At 41.6% G+C, this 13,724-nt stretch overlaps 14 pseudogenes; all 14 read left to right on the forward strand.

Annotated features, from left to right (window-relative positions):
- Window positions 1-277: 277 nt before the first annotated feature.
- LOC137111369 (5S ribosomal RNA) lies at window positions 278-396 on the forward strand (annotated as a pseudogene).
- An 868-nt stretch (window positions 397-1,264) lies between these two features.
- LOC137110924 (5S ribosomal RNA) lies at window positions 1,265-1,383 on the forward strand (annotated as a pseudogene).
- An 857-nt stretch (window positions 1,384-2,240) lies between these two features.
- Window positions 2,241-2,359, forward strand: LOC137110540 (5S ribosomal RNA; annotated as a pseudogene).
- Window positions 2,360-3,216: 857 nt separating this feature from the next.
- On the forward strand, window positions 3,217-3,335 carry LOC137110541 (5S ribosomal RNA; annotated as a pseudogene).
- Window positions 3,336-4,192: 857 nt separating this feature from the next.
- LOC137111370 (5S ribosomal RNA) lies at window positions 4,193-4,311 on the forward strand (annotated as a pseudogene).
- Window positions 4,312-5,179: 868 nt separating this feature from the next.
- Window positions 5,180-5,298, forward strand: LOC137111372 (5S ribosomal RNA; annotated as a pseudogene).
- An 868-nt stretch (window positions 5,299-6,166) lies between these two features.
- Window positions 6,167-6,285, forward strand: LOC137110115 (5S ribosomal RNA; annotated as a pseudogene).
- An 857-nt stretch (window positions 6,286-7,142) lies between these two features.
- On the forward strand, window positions 7,143-7,261 carry LOC137111207 (5S ribosomal RNA; annotated as a pseudogene).
- An 867-nt stretch (window positions 7,262-8,128) lies between these two features.
- On the forward strand, window positions 8,129-8,247 carry LOC137110218 (5S ribosomal RNA; annotated as a pseudogene).
- An 868-nt stretch (window positions 8,248-9,115) lies between these two features.
- LOC137110762 (5S ribosomal RNA) lies at window positions 9,116-9,234 on the forward strand (annotated as a pseudogene).
- Window positions 9,235-10,091: 857 nt separating this feature from the next.
- LOC137110166 (5S ribosomal RNA) lies at window positions 10,092-10,210 on the forward strand (annotated as a pseudogene).
- An 857-nt stretch (window positions 10,211-11,067) lies between these two features.
- LOC137110691 (5S ribosomal RNA) lies at window positions 11,068-11,186 on the forward strand (annotated as a pseudogene).
- Window positions 11,187-12,053: 867 nt separating this feature from the next.
- Window positions 12,054-12,172, forward strand: LOC137110938 (5S ribosomal RNA; annotated as a pseudogene).
- An 857-nt stretch (window positions 12,173-13,029) lies between these two features.
- LOC137110542 (5S ribosomal RNA) lies at window positions 13,030-13,148 on the forward strand (annotated as a pseudogene).
- The last annotated feature ends 576 nt before the right edge of the window (window positions 13,149-13,724 follow it).

The raw sequence follows: 13,724 nt of genomic DNA on the forward strand, positions 1-13,724 counted from the left end.
CCCTGAGTTGTAGTGTCATGTTTTGTTTGACACTTTCTTTCGTTTAAAATAAATATCATTCTGTTGGAACATCTCGATCCTGGATTTTGGTTTGGGGATCGGAGAGGGAACATGCTAATTTATCTTTGTATGTTGCACCCTGACCCCCTAGACAGGGGCGTAACAGACCAGTACAGTTATAGTACTTTGTACTTTGCCACATTTATCTTCTTCTTAGCAAGTGTCATGCATTCTGCTTCTCCAGCGTTTTTAAGAGCTGTTGATGATATCAAATGCAGCTTACGGCCACACCGCTCTCTAAACGCCCGATCTCGTCCGATCTCGGCAGCCAAATAGAGCCGGGCCTGGTTAGTACTTGGTAGGAAGACCGCCTGGGAATACCAGGTGCTGTAAGCTTTTTTGCTTGGGTTTACGGGCAGCACAAGCTGGTGTTACTGCCTATTTATTCGTAGAAATTGTTCTATATTTTCATCAAATTTTGTTCTTTCATTGCTGTTTTGCTACTTTATTGGTTTGCCGACCATCGTGCTTCATTACTAGTAGACCATGTTACGGTCCTGGCCATATGTGTTGTTTTTATTTTCTTGTTCTTATAGGTGCCCTGCCTGATTGGCCGGATTGGGGGGCAGTACAGGAAGCTGATTGGTCCATCCTACACTTCCTGGAGTTTTAAAAGTACGGTTCCCAACAGCTAGCGAGGCTCTTTCTGGCATCAGCACCTGTTTGCTGTTCTTGGTTTCCAAACCTTATTTAGCATTTTTGAATTGTTAGGTTTTGTGCCGTGGTTTTGTTTATAAATTGTATATTTTGTAAATAGTATTAAATCTGTAGGGGTGGACTGCCATTTTTCTTTTGATTGTTTTCTCTTGTTTTCACATTAGGGAGTTAGGGTTAGCGACTGTCTTTTGGTTTGTTTCTTTCTATCAGGCTAGCTAGCACTTTCTGTGGGAAATGGCTTATTTTGTTTATTATGTTGGCCTTGGTTCGCCCTGAGTTGTAGTGTCATGTTTTGTTTGACACTTTCTTTCGTTTAAAATAAATATCATTCTGTTGGAACATCTCAATCCTGGATTTTGGTTTGGGGATCGGAGAGGGAACATGCAAATTTATCTTTGTATGTTTCACCCTGATCCCCTAGACAGGGGCGTAACAGACCAGTACAGTTATAGTACTTTGTACTTTGCCACATTTATCTTATTCTTAGCAAGAGTCATGCATTCTGCTTCTCTAGCGTTTTTAAGAGCTGTTGATGATGTCAAATGCATGTTACGGCCACACCGCTCTCTAAGCGCCCGATCTCGTCCGATCTCGGCAGCCAAATAGGGCCGGGCCTGGTTAGTACTTGGTAGGAAGACTGCCTGGGAATACTAGGTGCTGTAAGCTTTTTTGCTTGGGTTTACGGGCAGCTCAAGCTGGTGTTACTGCCTATTTATTCATAGAAATTGTTCTATATTTTCATCAAATTTTGTTCTTTCATTGCTGTTTTGCTACTTTATTGGTTTGCCAACCATCGTGCTTCATTACTAGTAGACCATGTTACGGTCCTGGCCATATGTGTTGTTTTTATTTTCTTGTTCTTATAGGTGCCCTGCCTGATTGGCCGGATTGGGGGGCAGTACAGGAAGATGATTGGTCCATCCTACACTTCCTGGAGTTTTAAAAGTACGGTTCCCAACAGCTAGCGAGGCTCTTTCTGGCATCAGCACCTGTTTGCTGTTCTTGGTTTCCAAACCTTATTTAGCATTTTTGAATTGTTAGGTTTTGTGCCGTGGTTTTGTTTATAAATTGTATATTTTGTAAATAGTATTAAATCTGTAGGGGTGAACTGCCATTTTCTTTGGACTGTTTTCACATTAGGGAGTTAGGGTTAGCGACTGTCTTTTGGTTTGTTTATTTCTATCAGGCTAGCTAGCACTTTCTGTGGGAAATGGCTTATTTTGTTTATTATGTTGGCCTTGGTTCGCCCTGAGTTGTAGTGTCATGTTTTGTTTGACACTTTCTTTCGTTTAAAATAAATATCATTCTGTTGGAACATCTCGATCCTGGATTTTGGTTTGGGGATCGGAGAGGGAACATGCTAATTTATCTTTGTATGTTGCACCCTGACCCCCTAGAAAGGGGCGTAACAGACCAGTACAGTTATAGTACTTTGTACTTTGACACATTTATCTTCTTCTTAGCAAGTGTCATGCATTCTGCTTCTCCAGCGTTTTTAAGAGCTGTTGATGATATCAAATGCATGTTACGGCCACACCGCTCTCTAAGCGCCCGATCTCGTCCGATCTCGGCAGCCAAATAGGGCCGGGCCTGGTTAGTACTTGGTAGGAAGACCGCCTGGGAATACCAGGTGCTGTAAGCTTTTTTGCTTGGGTTTACGGGCAGCTCAAGCTGGTGTTACTGCCTATTTATTCATAGAAATTGTTCTATATTTTCATCAAATTTTGTTCTTTCATTGCTGTTTTGCTACTTTATTGGTTTGTCAACCATCGTGCTTCATTACTAGTAGACCATGTTACGGTCCTGGCCATATGTGTTGTTTTTATTTTCTTGTTCTTATAGGTGCCCTGCCTGATTGGCCGGATTTGGGGGAAGTACAGGATGCTGATTGGTCCATCCTACACTTCCTGGAGTTTTAAATGTACGGTTCCCAACAGCTAGCGAGGCTCTTTCTGGCAGCAGCACCTGTTTGCTGTTCTTGGTTTCCAAATCTTATTTAGCATTTTTGCATTGTTAGGTTTTGTGCCGTGGTTTTGTTTATAAATTGTATATTTTGTAAATAGTATTAAATCTGTAGGGGTGAACTGCCATTTTCTTTGGACTGTTTTCACATTAGGGAGTTAGGGTTAGCGACTGTCTTTTGGTTTGTTTTTTTCTATCAGGCTAGCTAGCACTTTCTGTGGGAAATGGCTTATTTTGTTTATTATGTTGGCCTTGGTTCGCCCTGAGTTGTAGTGTCATGTTTTGTTTGACACTTTCTTTCGTTTAAAATAAATATCATTCTGTTGGAACATCTCGATCCTGGATTTTGGTTTGGGGATCGGAGAGGGAACATGCTAATTTATCTTTGTATGTTGCACCCTGACCCCCTAGAAAGGGGCGTAACAGACCAGTACAGTTATAGTAGTTTGTACTTTGCCACATTTATCTTCTTCTTAGCAAGTGTCATGCATTCTGCTTCTCTAGCGTTTTTAAGAGCTGTTGATGATGTCAAATGCATGTTACGGCCACACCGCTCTCTAAGCGCCCGATCTCGTCCGATCTCGGCAGCCAAATAGGGCCGGGCCTGGTTAGTACTTGGTAGGAAGACCGCCTGGGAATACCAGGTGCTGTAAGCTTTTTTGCTTGGGTTTACGGGCAGCTCAAGCTGGTGTTACTGCCTATTTATTCATAGAAATTGTTCTATATTTTCATCAAATTTTGTTCTTTCATTGCTGTTTTGCTACTTTATTGGTTTGTCAACCATCGTGCTTCATTACTAGTAGACCATGTTACGGTCCTGGCCATATGTGTTGTTTTTATTTTCTTGTTCTTATAGGTGCCCTGCCTGATTGGCCGGATTTGGGGGAAGTACAGGAAGCTGATTGGTCCATCCTACACTTCCTGGAGTTTTAAAAGTACGGTTCCCAACAGCTAGCGAGGCTCTTTCTGGCAGCAGCAACTGTTTGCTGTTCTTGGTTTCCAAATCTTATTTAGCATTTTTGAATTGTTAGGTTTTGTGCCGTGGTTTTGTTTATAAATTGTATATTTTGTAAATAGTATTAAATCTGTAGGGGTGAACTGCCATTTTCTTTGAACTGTTTTCACATTAGGGAGTTAGGGTTAGCGACTGTCTTTTGGTTTGTTTCTTTCTATCAGGCTAGCTAGCACTTTCTGTGGGAAATTGCTTATTTTGTTTATTATGTTGGCCTTGGTTCGCCCTGAGTTGTAGTGTCATGTTTTGTTTGACACTTTCTTTCGTTTAAAATAAATATCATTCTGTTGGAACATCTCGATCCTGGATTTTGGTTTGGGGATCGGAGAGGGAACATGCTAATTTATCTTTGTATGTTGCACCCTGACCCCCTAGACAGGGGCGTAACAGACCAGTACAGTTATAGTACTTTGTACTTTGCCACATTTATCTTCTTCTTAGCAAGTGTCATGCATTCTGCTTCTCCAGCGTTTTTAAGAGCTGTTGATGATATCAAATGCAGCTTACGGCCACACCGCTCTCTAAACGCCCGATCTCGTCCGATCTCGGCAGCCAAATAGAGCCGGGCCTGGTTAGTACTTGGTAGGAAGACCGCCTGGGAATACCAGGTGCTGTAAGCTTTTTTGCTTGGGTTTACGGGCAGCACAAGCTGGTGTTACTGCCTATTTATTCGTAGAAATTGTTCTATATTTTCATCAAATTTTGTTCTTTCATTGCTGTTTTGCTACTTTATTGGTTTGCCGACCATCGTGCTTCATTACTAGTAGACCATGTTACGGTCCTGGCCATATGTGTTGTTTTTATTTTCTTGTTCTTATAGGTGCCCTGCCTGATTGGCCGGATTGGGGGGCAGTACAGGAAGCTGATTGGTCCATCCTACACTTCCTGGAGTTTTAAAAGTACGGTTCCCAACAGCTAGCGAGGCTCTTTCTGGCATCAGCACCTGTTTGCTGTTCTTGGTTTCCAAACCTTATTTAGCATTTTTGAATTGTTAGGTTTTGTGCCGTGGTTTTGTTTATAAATTGTATATTTTGTAAATAGTATTAAATCTGTAGGGGTGGACTGCCATTTTTCTTTTGATTGTTTTCTCTTGTTTTCACATTAGGGAGTTAGGGTTAGCGACTGTCTTTTGGTTTGTTTCTTTCTATCAGGCTAGCTAGCACTCTCTGTGGGAAATTGCTTATTTTGTTTATTATGTTGGCCTTGGTTCGCCCTGAGTTGTAGTGTCATGTTTTGTTTGACACTTTCTTTCGTTTAAAATAAATATCATTCTGTTGGAACATCTCGATCCTGGATTTTGGTTTGGGGATCGGAGAGGGAACATGCTAATTTATCTTTGTATGTTGCACCCTGACCCCCTAGACAGGGGCGTAACAGACCAGTACAGTTATAGTACTTTGTACTTTGCCACATTTATCTTCTTCTTAGCAAGTGTCATGCATTCTGCTTCTCCAGCGTTTTTAAGAGCTGTTGATGATATCAAATGCAGCTTACGGCCACACCGCTCTCTAAACGCCCGATCTCGTCCGATCTCGGCAGCCAAATAGAGCCGGGCCTGGTTAGTACTTGGTAGGAAGACCGCCTGGGAATACCAGGTGCTGTAAGCTTTTTTGCTTGGGTTTACGGGCAGCACAAGCTGGTGTTACTGCCTATTTATTCATAGAAATTGTTCTATATTTTCATCAAATTTTGTTCTTTAATTGCTGTTTTGCTACTTTATTGGTTTGCCGACCATCGTGCTTCATTACTAGTAGACCATGTTACGGTCCTGGCCATATGTGTTGTTTTTATTTTCTTGTTCTTATAGGTGCCCTGCCTGATTGGCCGGATTGGGGGGCAGTACAGGAAGCTGATTGGTCCATCCTACACTTCCTGGAGTTTTAAAAGTACGGTTCCCAACAGCTAGCGAGGCTCTTTCTGGCATCAGCACCTGTTTGCTGTTCTTGGTTTCCAAACCTTATTTAGCATTTTTGAATTGTTAGGTTTTGTGCCGTGGTTTTGTTTATAAATTGTATATTTTGTAAATAGTATTAAATCTGTAGGGGTGGACTGCCATTTTTCTTTTGATTGTTTTCTCTTGTTTTCACATTAGGGAGTTAGGGTTAGCGACTGTCTTTTGGTTTGTTTCTTTCTATCAGGCTAGCTAGCACTTTCTGTGGGAAATGGCTTATTTTGTTTATTATGTTGGCCTTGGTTCGCCCTGAGTTGTAGTGTCATGTTTTGTTTGACACTTTCTTTCGTTTAAAATAAATATCATTCTGTTGGAACATCTCAATCCTGGATTTTGGTTTGGGGATCGGAGAGGGAACATGCAAATTTATCTTTGTATGTTTCACCCTGATCCCCTAGACAGGGGCGTAACAGACCAGTACAGTTATAGTACTTTGTACTTTGCCACATTTATCTTATTCTTAGCAAGAGTCATGCATTCTGCTTCTCTAGCGTTTTTAAGAGCTGTTGATGATGTCAAATGCAGCTTACGGCCACACCGCTCTCTAAGTGCCCGATCTCGTCCGATCTCGGCAGCCAAATAGAGCCGGGCCTGGTTAGTACTTGGTAGGAAGACCGCCTGGGAATACCAGGTGCTGTAAGCTTTTTTGCTTGGGTTTACGGGCAGCACAAGCTGGTGTTACTGCCTATTTATTCGTAGAAATTGTTCTATATTTTCATCAAATTTTGTTCTTTCATTGCTGTTTTGCTACTTTATTGGTTTGCCAACCATCGTGCTTCATTACTAGTAGACCATGTTACGGTCCTGGCCATATGTGTTGTTTTTATTTTCTTGTTCTTATAGGTGCCCTGCCTGATTGGCCGGATTGGGGGGCAGTACAGGAAGCTGATTGGTCCATCCTACACTTCCTGGAGTTTTAAAAGTACGGTTCCCAACAGCTAGCGAGGCTCTTTCTGGCATCAGCACCTGTTTGCTGTTCTTGGTTTCCAAACCTTATTTAGCATTTTTGAATTGTTAGGTTTTGTGCCGTGGTTTTGTTTATAAATTGTATATTTTGTAAATAGTATTAAATCTGTAGGGGTGAACTGCCATTTTCTTTGGACTGTTTTCACATTAGGGAGTTAGGGTTAGCGACTGTCTTTTGGTTTGTTTATTTCTATCAGGCTAGCTAGCACTCTCTGTGGGAAATGGCTTATTTTGTTTATTATGTTGGCCTTGGTTCGCCCTGAGTTGTAGTGTCATGTTTTGTTTGACACTTTCTTTCGTTTAAAATAAATATCATTCTGTTGGAACATCTCGATCCTGGATTTTGGTTTGGGGATCGGAGAGGGAACATGCTAATTTATCTTTGTATGTGGCACCCTGACCCCCTAGACAGGGGCGTAACAGACCAGTACAGTTATAGTACTTTGTACTTTGCCACATTTATCTTCTTCTTAGCAAGTGTCATGCATTCTGCTTCTCCAGCGTTTTTAAGAGCTGTTGATGATGTCAAATGCAGCTTACGGCCACACCGCTCTCTAAGCGCCCGATCTCGTCCGATCTCGGCAGCCAAATAGAGCCGGGCCTGGTTAGTACTTGGTAGGAAGACCGCCTGGGAATACCAGGTGCTGTAAGCTTTTTTGCTTGGGTTTACGGGCAGCACAAGCTGGTGTTACTGCCTATTTATTCGTAGAAATTGTTCTATATTTTCATCAAATTTTGTTCTTTCATTGCTGTTTTGCTACTTTATTGGTTTGCCAACCATCGTGCTTCATTACTAGTAGACCATGTTACGGTCCTGGCCATATGTGTTGTTTTTATTTTCTTGTTCTTATAGGTGCCCTGCCTGATTGGCCGGATTGGGGGGCAGTACCGGAAGCTGAGTGGTCCATCCTACACTTCCTGGAGTTTTAAAAGTACGGTTCCCAACAGCTAGCGAGGCTCTTTCTGGCATCAGCACCTGTTTGCTGTTCTTGGTTTCCAAACCTTATTTAGTATTTCTGAATTGTTAGGTTTTGTGCCGTGGTTTTGTTTATAAATTGTATATTTTGTAAATAGTATTAAATCTGTAGGGGTGGACTGCCATTTTCTTTTGATTGTTTTCTCTTGTTTTCACATTAGGGAGTTAGGGTTAGCGACTATCTTTTGGTTTGTTTATTTCTATCAGGCTAGCTAGCACTTTCTGTGGGAAATGGCTTATTTTGTTTATTATGTTGGCCTTGGTTCGCCCTGAGTTGTAGTGTCATGTTTTGTTTGACACTTTCTTTCGTTTAAAATAAATATCATTCTGTTGGAACATCTCAATCCTGGATTTTGGTTTGAGGATCGGAGAGGGAACATGCAAATTTATCTTTGTATGTTTCACCCTGACCCCCTAGACAGGGGCGTAACAGACCAGTACAGTTATAGTACTTTGTACTTTGCCACATTTATCTTCTTCTTAGCAAGTGTCATGCATTCTGCTTCTCTAGCGTTTTTAAGAGCTGTTGATAATGTCAAATGCAGCTTACGGCCACACCGCTCTCTAAGCGCCCGATCTCGTCCGATCTCGGCAGCCAAATAGAACCGGGCCTGGTTAGTACTTGGTAGGAAGACCGCCTGGGAATACCAGGTGCTGTAAGCTTTTTTGCTTGGGTTTACGGGCAGCTCAAGCTGGTGTTACTGCCTATTTATTCATAGAAATTGTTCTATATTTTCATCAAATTTTGTTCTTTCATTGCTGTTTTGCTACTTTATTCGTTTGTCAACCATCGTGCTTCATTACTAGTAGACCATGTTACGGTCATGGCCATATGTGTTGTTTTTATTTTCTTGTTCTTATAGGTGCCCTGCCTGATTGGCCGGATTTGGGGGAAGTACAGGAAGCTGATTGGTCCATCCTACACTTCCTGGAGTTTTAAAAGTATGGTTCCCAACAGCTAGCGAGGCTCTTTCTGGCAGCAGCACCTGTTTGCTGTTCTTAGTTTCCAAATCTTATTTAGCATTTTTGAATTGTTAGGTTTTGTGCCGTGGTTTTGTTTATAAATTGTATATTTTGTAAATAGTATTAAATCTGTAGGGGTGGACTGCCATTTTTCTTTTGATTGTTTTCTCTTGTTTTCACATTAGGGAGTTAGGGTTAGCGACTATCTTTTGGTTTGTTTCTTTCTATCAGGCTAGCTAGCACTTTCTGTGGGAAATGGCTTATTTTGTTTATTATGTTGGCCTTGGTTCGCCCTGAGTTGTAGTGTCATGTTTTGTTTGACACTTTCTTTCGTTTAAAATAAATATCATTCTGTTGGAACATCTCGATTCTGGATTTTGGTTTGGGGATCGGAGAGGGAACATGCTAATTTATCTTTGTATGTTGCACCCTGACCCCCTAGACAGGGGCGTAACAGACCAGTACAGTTATAGTACTTTGTACTTTGCCACATTTATCTTCTTCTTAGCAAGTGTCATGCATTCTGCTTCTCCAGCGTTTTTAAGAGCTGTTGATGATGTCAAATGCAGCTTACGGCCACACCGCTCTCTGAGCGCCCGATCTCGTCCGATCTCAGCAGCCAAATAGGGCCGGACCTGGTTAGTACTTGGTAGGAAGACCGCCTGGGAATACCAGGTGCTGTAAGCTTTTTTGCTTGGGTTTACGGGCAGCTCAAGCTGGTGTTACTGCCTATTTATTCATAGAAATTGTTCTATATTTTCATCAAATTTTGTTCTTTCATTGCTGTTTTGCTACTTTATTGGTTTGTCAACCATCGTGCTTCATTACTAGTAGACCATGTTACGGTCATGGCCATATGTGTTGTTTTTATTTTCTTGTTCTTATAGGTGCCCTGCCTGATTGGCTGGATTTGGGGGAAGTACAGGAAGCTGATTGGTCCATCCTACACTTCCTGGAGTTTTAAAAGTACGGTTCCCAACAGCTAGCGAGGCTCTTTCTGGCAGCAGCACCTGTTTGCTGTTCTTGGTTTCCAAATCTTATTTAGCATTTTTAAATTGTTAGGTTTTGTGCCGTGGTTTTGTTTATAAATTGTATATTTTGTAAATAGTATTAAATCTGTAGGGGTGAACTGCCATTTTCTTTGGACTGTTTTCACATTAGGGAGTTAGGGTTAGCGACTGTCTTTTGGTTTGTTTATTTCTATCAGGCTAGCTAGCACTCTCTGTGGGAAATGGCTTATTTTGTTTATTATGTTGGCCTTGGTTCGCCCTGAGTTGTAGTGTCATGTTTTGTTTGACACTTTCTTTCGTTTAAAATAAATATCATTCTGTTGGAACATCTCGATCCTGGATTTTGGTTTGGGGATCGGAGAGGGAACATGCTAATTTATCTTTGTATGTGGCACCCTGACCCCCTAGACAGGGGCGTAACAGACCAGTACAGTTATAGTACTTTGTACTTTGCCACATTTATCTTCTTCTTAGCAAGTGTCATGCATTCTGCTTCTCCAGCGTTTTTAAGAGCTGTTGATGATGTCAAATGCAGCTTACGGCCACACTGCTCTCTAAGCGCCCGATCTCGTCCGATCTCGGCAGCCAAATAGAGCCGGGCCTGGTTAGTACTTGGTAGGAAGACCGCCTGGGAATACCAGGTGCTGTAAGCTTTTTTGCTTGGGTTTACGGGCAGCACAAGCTGGTGTTACTGCCTATTTATTCATAGAAATTGTTCTATATTTTCATCAAATTTTGTTCTTTCATTGCTGTTTTGCTACTTTATTGGTTTGTCAACCATCGTGCTTCATTACTAATAGACCATGTTACGGTCCTGGCCATATGTGTTGTTTTTATTTTCTTGTTCTTATAGGTGCCCTGCCTGATTGGCCGGATTGGGGGGCAGTACCGGAAGCTGAGTGGTCCATCCTACACTTCCTGGAGTTTTAAAAGTACGGTTCCCAACAGCTAGCGAGGCTCTTTCTGGCATCAGCACCTGTTTGCTGTTCTTTGTTTCCAAACCTTATTTAGTATTTCTGAATTGTTAGGTTTTGTTCCGTGGTTTTGTTTATAAATTGTATATTTTGTAAATAGTATTAAATCTGTAGGGGTGAACTACCATTTTCTTTGGACTGTTTTCACATTAGGGAGTTAGGGTTAGCGACTGTCTTTTGGTTTGTTTATTTCTATCAGGCTAGCTAGCACTTTCTGTGGGAAATGGCTTATTTTGTTTATTATGTTGGCCTTGGTTCGCCCTGAGTTGTAGTGTCATGTTTTGTTTGACACTTTCTTTCGTTTAAAATAAATATCATTCTGTTGGAACATCTCGATCCTGGATTTTGGTTTGGGGATCGGAGAGGGAACATGCTAATTTATCTTTGTATGTTGCACCCTGACCCCCTAGACAGGGGCGTAACAGACCAGTACAGTTATAGTGCTTTGTACTTTGCCACATTTATCTTCTTCTTAGCAAGTGTCATGCATTCTGCTTCTCCAGCATTTTTGAGAGCTGTTGATGATGTCAAATGCAGCTTATGGCCACACTGCTCTCTAAGCGCCCGATCCCGTCCGATCTCGGCAGCCAAATAGGGCCGGGCCTTGTTAGTACTTGGTAGGAAGACCGCCTGGGAATACCAGGTGCTGTAAGCTTCTTTGCTTGGGTTTACGGGCAGCACAAGCTGGTGTTACTGCCTATTTATTCATAGAAATTGTTCTATATTTTCATCAAATTTTGTTCTTTCATTGCTGTTTTGCTACTTTATTGGTTTGTCAACCATCGTGCTTCATTACTAGTAGACCATGTTACGGTCCTGGCCATATGTGTTGTTTTTATTTTCTTGTTCTTATAGGTGCCGTGCCTGATTGGCCGGATTTGGGGGAAGTACAGGAAGCTGATTGGTCCATCCTACACTTCCTGGAGTTTTAAATGTACGGTTCCCAACAGCTAGCGAGGCTCTTTCTGGCAGCAGCACCTGTTTGCTGTTCTTGGTTTCCAAATCTTATTTAGCATTTTTGAATTGTTAGGTTTTGTGCCGTGGTTTTGTTTATAAATTGTATATTTTGTAAATAGTATTAAATCTGTAGGGGTGGACTGCCATTTTCTTTTGATTGTTTTCTCTTGTTTTCACATTAGGGAGTTAGGGTTAGCGACTATCTTTTGGTTTGTTTATTTCTATCAGGCTAGCTAGCACTTTCTGTGGGAAATGGCTTATTTTGTTTATTATGTTGGCCTTGGTTCGCCCTGAGTTGTAGTGTCATGTTTTGTTTGACACTTTCTTTCGTTTAAAATAAATATCATTCTGTTGGAACATCTCAATCCTGGATTTTGGTTTGGGGATCGGAGAGGGAACATGCAAATTTATCTTTGTATGTTTCACCCTGACCCCCTAGACAGGGGCGTAACAGACCAGTACAGTTATAGTACTTTGTACTTTGCCACATTTATCTTCTTCTTAGCAAGTGTCATGCATTCTGCTTCTCTAGCGTTTTTAAGAGCTGTTGATGATGTCAAATGCATGTTACGGACACACCGCTCTCTAAGCGCCCGATCTCGTCCGATCTCGGCAGCCAAATAGGGCCGGGCCTGGTTAGTACTTGGTAGGAAGACCGCCTGGGAATACTAGGTGCTGTAAGCTTTTTTGCTTGGGTTTACGGGCAGCTCAAGCTGGTGTTACTGCCTATTTATTCATAGAAATTGTTCTATATTTTCATCAAATTTTGTTCTTTCATTGCTGTTTTGCTACTTTATTGGTTTGCCAACCATCGTGCTTCATTACTAGTAGACCATGTTACGGTCCTGGCCATATGTGTTGTTTTTATTTTCTTGTTCTTATAGGTGCCCTGCCTGATTGGCCGGATTGGGGGGCAGTACAGGAAGATGATTGGTCCATCCTACACTTCCTGGAGTTTTAAAAGTACGGTTCCCAACAGCTAGCGAGGCTCTTTCTGGCATCAGCACCTGTTTGCTGTTCTTGGTTTCCAAACCTTATTTAGCATTTTTGAATTGTTAGGTTTTGTGCCGTGGTTTTGTTTATAAATTGTATATTTTGTAAATAGTATTAAATCTGTAGGGGTGAACTGCCATTTTCTTTGGACTGTTTTCACATTAGGGAGTTAGGGTTAGCGACTGTCTTTTGGTTTGTTTATTTCTATCAGGCTAGCTAGCACTTTCTGTGGGAAATGGCTTATTTTGTTTATTATGTTGGCCTTGGTTCGCCCTGAGTTGTAGTGTCATGTTTTGTTTGACACTTTCTTTCGTTTAAAATAAATATCATTCTGTTGGAACATCTCGATCCTGGATTTTGGTTTGGGGATCGGAGAGGGAACATGCTAATTTATCTTTGTATGTTGCACCCTGACCCCCTAGAAAGGGGCGTAACAGACCAGTACAGTTATAGTACTTTGTACTTTGACACATTTATCTTCTTCTTAGCAAGTGTCATGCATTCTGCTTCTCCAGCGTTTTTAAGAGCTGTTGATGATATCAAATGCATGTTACGGCCACACCGCTCTCTAAGCGCCCGATCTCGTCCGATCTCGGCAGCCAAATAGGGCCGGGCCTGGTTAGTACTTGGTAGGAAGACCGCCTGGGAATACCAGGTGCTGTAAGCTTTTTTGCTTGGGTTTACGGGCAGCTCAAGCTGGTGTTACTGCCTATTTATTCATAGAAATTGTTCTATATTTTCATCAAATTTTGTTCTTTCATTGCTGTTTTGCTACTTTATTGGTTTGTCAACCATCGTGCTTCATTACTAGTAGACCATGTTACGGTCCTGGCCATATGTGTTGTTTTTATTTTCTTGTTCTTATAGGTGCCCTGCCTGATTGGCCGGATTTGGGGGAAGTACAGGATGCTGATTGGTCCATCCTACACTTCCTGGAGTTTTAAATGTACGGTTCCCAACAGCTAGCGAGGCTCTTTCTGGCAGCAGCACCTGTTTGCTGTTCTTGGTTTCCAAATCTTATTTAGCATTTTTGCATTGTTAGGTTTTGTGCCGTGGTTTTGTTTATAAATTGTATATTTTGTAAATAGTATTAAATCTGTAGGGGTGAACTGCCATTTTCTTTGGACTGTTTTCACATTAGGGAGTTAGGGTTAGCGACTGTCTTTTGGTTTGTTTTTTTCTATCAGGCTAGCTAGCACTTTCTGTGGGAAATGGCTTATTTTGTTTATTATGTTGGCCTTTT

Source organism: Channa argus, unplaced genomic scaffold (assembly GCF_033026475.1).
Source record: "Channa argus isolate prfri unplaced genomic scaffold, Channa argus male v1.0 Contig009, whole genome shotgun sequence".
NCBI classification, from domain to species: Eukaryota; Metazoa; Chordata; class Actinopteri; order Anabantiformes; family Channidae; genus Channa; species Channa argus.